Source organism: Austrofundulus limnaeus, unplaced genomic scaffold, assembly GCF_001266775.1.
Source record: "Austrofundulus limnaeus strain Quisiro unplaced genomic scaffold, Austrofundulus_limnaeus-1.0 Scaffold11, whole genome shotgun sequence".
Classification (NCBI taxonomy): Eukaryota; Metazoa; Chordata; class Actinopteri; order Cyprinodontiformes; family Rivulidae; genus Austrofundulus; species Austrofundulus limnaeus.
This window is the reverse complement of record NW_013952413.1, coordinates 2,564,460-2,573,444: the sequence shown is the minus strand read 5'-3', so window position 1 is coordinate 2,573,444 and position 8,985 is coordinate 2,564,460. Positions and strand designations below refer to the sequence as shown.

The following is an 8,985-nucleotide window of genomic DNA, read 5'->3' as shown; positions in this document are numbered from 1 at the left end:
TGTGTGTGTGTGTGTGTGTGTGTGTGTGTGTGTGTGTGTGTGTGTGTGTGTGTGTGGGGATATACTGTATATTTAAATTAAAATATTTTAAAAACTAATAAAAATATATATATTTTTTGGGTGAGAGTGGGCTCTTTGGCGGGCCGGACAGCAGGAACCCGCAGGCCAGATGTGGTCCACGGGACACCAGTTGAATAGCCATTTTCTATCTTTTACTGTTGAGGCTGAGAGATTAGTTAGGCTTGAAAACATCTGTTTTATTTTCTAAAGAAAATATATTTACCAAAATAAATCAACAGTCAATCACCCATTTACTATTTACAAGGTCACAAAAAGGTAAATTGTTAAAGTCATGAAGGCAAAACCTGCGGTTGTTTTACTTTAATGCATTAAACCCAAGTGAATTTACTGTTGTTTGTTGCCTGTTTTAGTACTTTACTAACTGGCTAATTATCTCCTGCTGCTATCAGTGTCACACTACACATCAGTGATTTTAAAAACTTGTGTTCAGCCATCAGGTGTCGTCTGGGAATAATTATGTAATTTACAACCCCACGATTTGTGACACAAGTAACCTTATTTACATTTGGAAGTGTTCTCCAATAATCTTCCCTTGTTCTTTCCCCGTGAAAAGAACAACTCACACAGTAATTAACTTTGACCTTAAAAATGTCAGCCGTTCTTTTGGGGGGGTCATATAACCACTTGTTAGTGTGTTGTATATTTATTTCTTTGGGGTAATTAGGGGTACCAGTTGGTCCAACATTTGCAGTCAGGTCACACATCGTGTGTTCACTGTCCCAGATCCGCTCCAGACCCAAACGTCTTCAGACGCGATCGCCATCTTGCAACACTTCCTCTGCCCTGCCTGTCACGCATCAGAGGATCATGCTCAGTCATGTCAGAAGTTACCCATGTGCTTTAAAGCTTTTGAAGGTCTACCGTGAGACAAAATGATGCTAGCAGTTAGATATGGTAGACCTATTTCTGGAGTGAGTAACCCCACAAGACATGACTTCAAAGAGGCGTCGGGGGGGATGAGCAGACATGGATGTACTACTGCGTTATGAAGGAGAAAATAAACAGACTTTAATAGAAATGTTGTTTTCTGCCCTGACCTGTTCTGGTTTTCCGCCGTTAACTCCCAAACACGTTCAGAAAATAGTCGAATAAAAGCTGACTTCATTTTTTTATGTATTTTGCCATGAATTGGCTGCTTCTATGAGCCTAATGTGATCTGTCAGTTCCTTTAACAGCTAAACTTCTACTCCTCTAATTAAGTATCTTGATATTTGTGAGCCATCACATCGAAACGAAGATTAAGTCCAAAAGTGGTGTATGGAGAAATAGGCAAGTATAGTGTTTTGATTAAAATGTTAACAAAAATAGCATTTTGCCAAAATATAATGAATAAAACCTTATCAATGTATCATTTGAATGAACTGTCTGAAATATAATCATAAAACAAAAATTTGAAGCACTTTTTTGAGCAGTAGCAACAAAAAAACTGATTTTGAGGAAAAAAGCATTAAAATTTTGAGATTTTCCCTGTGAGCTAGCAAAGTTTTGTTTCTTTCCAGCTGGGAAAATCTCAATATTCAAATATAATTTGAAGTTTCCACTGTATAAGGACATCAAATATTCCTCATTAAAATTACAAAAAATTAGGATTCAGACCAAATATTTACGTATTGTAACCAACCAGACAAATTAAGTCATATATATGGATTTACTTATGATATTAGAATGATTCAGGTATCAAAATGTAGCTTTTAAAGCCAAGAATCTGAAAATGTAATTAGGTCATTTTGACCAAATTTGACTTAATCCTCATTTCGAAATGATGGGTCACATTTAATTCAAAATGAATCTTCCAAATGTATATTTTGTTTAAGAATACAACTATAATGTAATAATAATAAAATTTAAATTTGTATTTAATGTGGCGCACACACACACACACACACACATCCTTGTGCTTACATCAAACTGAGGACTTTGTGTTGACTTCTATTCATTTTTGTAATTACATTTACCATATGTTACTGGTTTATTACGAATCCTAACCTGAACCAAAACTTTATTCACACCATATCTCTAAACCAATTGTTCCCAWCCCTGGTCCTCAAGGACTCCAATCCTTTATGTTTTACTTGTTTCCCTGATATTCAGCAGATCTTCAGAAGATTGTTGATCAATCATTTATTCAAARCAGGAAAACATCTAAAACATGCAGGACAGGAGTCCTTGAGGACCAGGTTTGCTCTAAACCTAACTTATAGAGTGCAGTAGAGCTGCAAAAAAGTGAGGATCAAGAAAATGTCCTCAGTTCCCAAAAATGAACTCACTTAGTCGGTTAAAAACCTCACATGGTTCTCACTCTGTCGCAGAAACAAGCACACACACACATATCCTTGTATTTGCATCAAACAGACTTTGTATTGACTTCCATTCATTTTTTAGTTTGGTTTAAATTTAGTTTTAGTTTATTCATTCATTCAAAAACAAAGTAAATTCAGTATACAAAAACATACAAATGAAAAATAAAATGAAAGGCAGCAGAAGTAAGAAAAAACTTTTTGAATGTTTGTAACTGTATTTAAGCCTAACCCTGACATTTTTACCCAACAATAACCATTATTAGTTTATTCCTAACACTAACCTAAACCGAAACAATTTACACCACACCTCTAAACCTAATAAAGCACAGCAGAGCTGCAAAAATGTCCTCACTTTACATCAAAGACCTCACTTTAATAGTAACTACTTTGCAAGAGGTCCTCACTCTGTAGCAGAAACAAGCACACACATATAAAACACATACAGCGGGTAAAATAAGTATTGAACACATCACCATTTTTCTCAGTAAATATATTACTAGAGGTGCTAATGACATGAAATTTTCACCAGATGTCGGTAACAACCCAAGTGATCCATACATACAAAGAAATCAAACCATAAATGTCCAGAAATGAAGTTATTTGTAATAATGTGGAATGGCACAGGGAAAAAGTATTGAACACATGAAGAAAGGGAGGTGTAAAAAGGCATGGAAAGCCAAGACACCAGCTGAACTCTCTCAGTAATTAGAAAGCAAGTCTGCCCCTTGTCAGTGCAAGTTAATATCAGCTGGTTCAGTCCCAAATGATGGCCAGGTATCACACAAGAACCATCTGATGATGGGTAAAAGTAAAGAGCTCTCTCAAGACCTTCACAACCTTATTGTTGCAAAGCATAATGATGGCATCGGTTACAGAAGAATGTCTAAACTTCTGAAGGTTCCAGTGAGCACTGTTGGGGCCATAATTCAGAAGTGGAAAGAACATTATTTCACCATAAACCGACCACGACCAGGTGCTCCTCACAAGATTTCTGACAGAGGAGTGAAAAGAATTATCAGAAGAGTTGTCCAAGAGCCAAGGACCACTTGTGGAGAGCTTCAGAAAGACCTGGAATTAGCAGGTACGTTTGTTTCAAAGAAAACAATAAGTAATGCACTGAACCACCATGGCCTGTATGCACGCTCACCACGCAAGACTCCACTGCTGAAGAAACAGCATGTTGAAGCTTAAAGTTTGCTGCACAACATTTAAACAAGCCTGTGAAATACTGGGTGAATATAGTCTGGTCAGATGAGACCAACATTGAACTGTTTGGATGCCAGAATACACATCATGTTTGGAGGTCAAATGGCACTGCACATCAGCCCAAAAACACCATACCAACAGTGAAGTTTGGAGGTGGGAACATCATGGTGTGGGGCTGTTTTTCAGCATATGGTACTGGCAAACTTCAAATAATTGAAGGAAGGATGAATGGAAAAATGTACAGAGACATTCTTGATAAAAATCTGCTTCCATCTACCAGGATGATGAAGATGAAACGTGGCTGGACATTTCAGCAAGACAATGAGCCCAAACACAAAGCCAAGGAAACTCTCAGTTGGTTTCAGAGAAAGAAACTAAAGCTGCTGGAATGGCCCAGCCAATCACCTGACCTGAATCCAACAGAAAATCTATGGAAAGAACTAAAGATCAGAGTTCATAGAAGAGGTCCACGAAACCTTCAAGATTTGAAGACTGTTTGTGGAAGAATGGGCCAAAATCGCACCTGAGCAATGCATGCCACTAGTTTCTCCATACAGGAGGCGTCTTGAAGCTGTCATTGACAACAAAAGCTTTTGTACAAAGTATTAGATAAATTTCAGTAAGTGTGTTCAATACTTTTTCCCTGTGCCATTCCACATTATTACAAAATAACTTCATTTCTGGACATTTATGGTTTGATTTCTTTGTATGTATGGATCACTTGGGTTGTTACCGACATCTGGTGAAAATTTCATGTCATTAGCACCTCTAGTAATATATTTACTGAGAAAAATGGTGATGTGTTCAATACTTATTTTACCTGCTGTAAATCAAAAAAGTCCAGCAATAATTTAAAATAATTTAAAACATTCTTTAAAAGCATTCACACACAGCAAGTAAAATGTGGTGCAGGAAGGGTGGATATGAACACAACAGGTTGAAAGTGAAGGTGCTGGAGGAGGAGGAAAGGACCACACAGACGGTTCATGGATGTAGGCTGGATGAAGGAGGGAATTCAGAGGGTTGGTGTGGCGAAGGATGCTGGGACAGAATGACAAAGAGGCAAATGATTTGCTGTGAAGACCTTTGACGGGATTTACAGCTCAGTGCAGCCTATTGTCGACATACAGTGCTAAACTTTCTGTTTGTTGGTTTGTTTTCTGACACTAAATACTGACGTTTTATTTTATTTCCGTTAGTATCATCAGTGTTTAGTGCAGATTATTTAAAAATGGCAAAACATCAGCTGACAAAATAATCCGTCTGATATTTATTCACACACTACATCCTATAATCTCTGAGGATGAGGCTGGAATTATTCTTTTTTTATATAAATAAATCCCAGTCGACTAATATTTTCAGCTCTAAAAATCATTTTTGTCTCACGCTTTTACTTGTTTACAGAGAAATATAGAAGCGGTTGAGTCCGTTCTGTAATTCGTAGCCGTTTCACAGCGGCAGGAKGTTGTGAATGTTATTGATGTAGTTTATTTAGAGTTTGCTACAGTGGCTGTGGGAAAAGGGAAATGAATGGAACATGTTCAACACAACTGTGGAGTTTATTGATGTGCTTTAATAGGTTTCCAGCTGCAGCATAACAGGAATGGCCCGTGGTCTTTGGGCAGACTGAAATTAACTCCTGGAAGAAAATAAATCGGCACAAACTTTAGCTTTGATGGAATTTCAGAATAAAATAAACTAAAGGCGTGCATTATTTAGAACTGGTGAAGGATTTGGTGTGGGAGCACGAGAGGTTCTGTTTTTGTTCTGACTTTAAGAAATACATTTAAAAAGTAACCAACAAACAACCAGCTTTAAAAGAGTTAAGTTAGAAATCTCTCACATGGCAACTGCAGCACAGCGGATAAATAAACGGTCGATCAGCGGCTGCTTTTTACCCTGCGTTCTTTTTTTCCAGCTCCTCATAATCCTGTTTGGTAAAATAATCCTGATGGTTTCTGTTTCCTTTGGTCCCAGTGGTTGGCTTCATACGCTGTCATAATTTTCTGGACCGTTTGCCTCACCTTGTTAAATCGTCTCCTTGTTTTCTTTATTTTGATCACAGGTGGACTTTTTCTTTTTAAAGAAACGCTATACGTCTGCTGTTGCTTTGAAACTCTGTATATCAAAGCGCTAATGTTGAAGCCTCGTTTATAGCAAAAAGAAAAAGTGTGGCTAATTGGTGTCGACTCCAATACAGCTCACTTCTTAAGCAGTGTTTGTACTTTTACTGAAGATAAGTTCTAGTGGTCTACCTGAAATACATGTTTTTTTAAAAGATGGATGGAATCATATTAGTGCTAGGTAATATGACCCAAATTTCATATCACAGTATTTTCAACAATTACACCAGTATCACGGTATTTGACTGTATTTTTCTTTTCATCACAGCTCTGCTGATAATAAAATATACAAAAGCTGCTTATTGATTAGCAAAACCACAGTCAGCTGAAGTTCCTCTCTTTCTGCAACAGAAACTATTTCTTCACTTTATTTTATGGTGCAACTGTCTGTGTCACTGTTTCCCTCCTCTACGTGTCCTTTCTTATTTGCCTGGTTGTTGAAAGTAGTCGTGCATTTTGGTCGGGTCATGAAAGAGGAGGGTTGAGAAAAAGATCATTATCGAGTCRATCATTCTGTGTTATTTAATAAATCTCAACGGGACGACTGAGCCTCTGCACCAGTCAACTAAACCCCAATACAGAACTACTTCCTCCAGGCTTTCCAGTGTTGTATAAAGTACCACAAAGTGATACTTGAGTAAAAGTACAAGTATATTACCAAAAAATTACCTTAGTAAAAGTTAAAGTCTCCTTCATTAATTGAGTAAAAGTCTTAGTATCTGTTATTTTTTGTACTTAAGTATTAAAAGTAAAAGTATCGATTTAAAATGAGCAGATAGATTTTCTGTAATGACATTTATTAGGTGACCTCCCTGCAAAAAATGCAGAAATATCTACATTATATTAAAATAATTAGTTTATGTTAAATTTAGGATGTACTAGTCCAGATGTTTCAGTTTATATACATATATCAAGTCTGCACAAACCTTTTCCCCAAAATGAAAATCTATCTGAGGGCTGTGGCCAAATACAATAATATAATTCATGAAATACAAATACTTCTGAAGTACAGTCCTTTTATTTTAATGATTATGTCCTGCTGGAGTGTGACATGTACGGTATCATAGTTTTATATATTTATACTTCTCATTCAGCCACAATTAAATTCACTCTATCTAGGAGGCACAGTTTATATGGATAGTATTTATTTTTTACAATATTAAGCTGGAATGAAAACAAGCAAAAATTAAAGTAACGACTTTCTACTTAATGCCTTTTTTTAAACATGTAAGGAGTAGAAAGTACAGATAATTGTGAAAATGTAAGAAGTAGAAGTAAAAGGTAGGCTGAAAAATAATTACTCAAGTAAGGTACAGATACCCAAAAACTCTACTTAAGTACAGTAACAAAGTATTTGTACTTAGTTACTTTACAACTCTGGGCTTTTCACAATAGAAGCACATTAAAGTCTTCATAAATTTAAGTCACATGTTAAATCTAACCATGCATGTCACTGAATGGATGTATACTCATTTAGCAAAGGCAKAAATGGCATGATTTTTTAACGTCAGTCAGTACAAGCAGCAGAATCACCACTCGCCGACAGTTACTCCAACAAGCTGCTCCAACAATAACATTAGCTTGCTAATGCACGTAGTGGAGGAAAAGCATCCCCCAGAAAACAGTTCACTGGTGGGCGCAACGAAACGTTCTAAACGTTTTCAGGATACTTAAACCGGTGTGTCCGGTATTCAGAAAATTCATATCATAACAAAAATTTAAAAAACGAACTGGTATACCGCCCAGCTCTAAATCATATCAAGTCAAGTTTAGATTTAAATAGTTCTTACTCTAATTATTTGAAAATATTTTTATAGTAGTTAGTAACCCCCCTGTTCCCATTCAGGTTTCCATTCCTTTCTCATCCAAAAATTCCACCAAATGTCAAATAGCTGCTATATTTTTATAGATATAGATATAAAATAAATAAACATCGATTAAAAACTGCTAAAAAATGAAATCTTATAAAAGTTCAACGAGGGCCATTTTATTAAATTGTGTCCTTGTTAGAAGATGCTTCTTTTATCTTCACCTATACTCAAGTTGGCTTTTCTTTTCTTTTTTTCGAAGGATAGCGCCTCTTCATGGCTGCAGGACCCGGGCACCTGTTCTATTGTTTGTTTTTGTCTCTCTTGGATGGGATGTTCCAAATGACAATAAAGGCAATTCTGAATTCTGATATTAATCCTATGAGTACAAAAAGACAAACTGGAAACATAAATCATCTTTAATTGATGGTTGCAGCAGCTTGTTAGTTTTAAAACAAACAGAAAACTCATTAAGTCGGCGTCGCAGGTTGCAGGTTTGACCCGGTTTTGTCGTTTGTGTTCGCTGGCATTTGATAAGCCAAAGCAGATGGACGGGTATTTCATTTGGGCTTTCCTGGAAGGAGGAGGGCGTACAGAAAAGGATTTTCTAGCAAAGCAGCCAGCTGTTATCAATACATCTGTTTTTGAGCGACTCCGAGACCCTGAGCTGCTCGTCTTTATTGTGATGCTCACTGTTTACACAGCAAACTTAATCAGGCACAAATTGTGTCAGCGTTCTCTGCAGCTGCTTTTACCTGAGGAAATGTTCTCAGTGGATATTAAAATGTTTCCCCAGCAGCTGTTATTGCAAAAATATCTTTGGTTTGCAGTGGGTTAATTATGGTTCCTGCAGACTTGAAGTAAAAAARAAGTGTTTGAAACAAGTTGGGGTTTTTTAATGTTGTATTTTAAGTAGTGTTGAAATAAAGTGTTCAACCCTGGAATGGTTTTTACTTTTATTTGTTAATATTAACTGACGTCTACAAAAAATAAATCTAAACTTATTGGATAAGCAATTAAAGACATTAAAATAAAGATATGAAATTTAAAATAAGTGAATATATTAATATTCATCACTTTAAAGCAGTGATTTACTCTGTATAAATCTTAAGTCAAAGAGTTAAGCTCTATTGAGCATGACTAGCATAAAAAATATACATATTCTAGGCTTTTGGCAAGTAAATTGTAGTGTTTATTTCACTTTAGTTATTACACACATTCAATTTATAACTGAATATTTTCTAGATTTATTCTGAAAATTAAAATACATGTAAAGCATGTCTTTCTTTTTTAATCAAAGGAGTTGTATTTGCTTTGAAAATAGTTTACTAATGACATTCCAAACAGCAATATAAAATGAGACATCACAAAAAAAGTAAACATATATTGTAGTTGAGAATTAAAAGTCTTGTAAAATACAAAAATAATTTGAAAACTGAGTCTCTGGTTATAGAAGTTCATCTAGAC

At 35.9% G+C, this 8,985-nt stretch overlaps 1 protein-coding gene across 1 annotated transcript in view; it reads left to right on the top strand.

Annotated features, from left to right (window-relative positions):
- The window catches only part of fstl5 (follistatin-like 5), a 234,636-nt gene that overhangs the window by 192,784 nt on the left and 32,867 nt on the right, over positions 1–8,985 (top strand). The gene's annotated exons all lie outside the window — the stretch shown is intronic.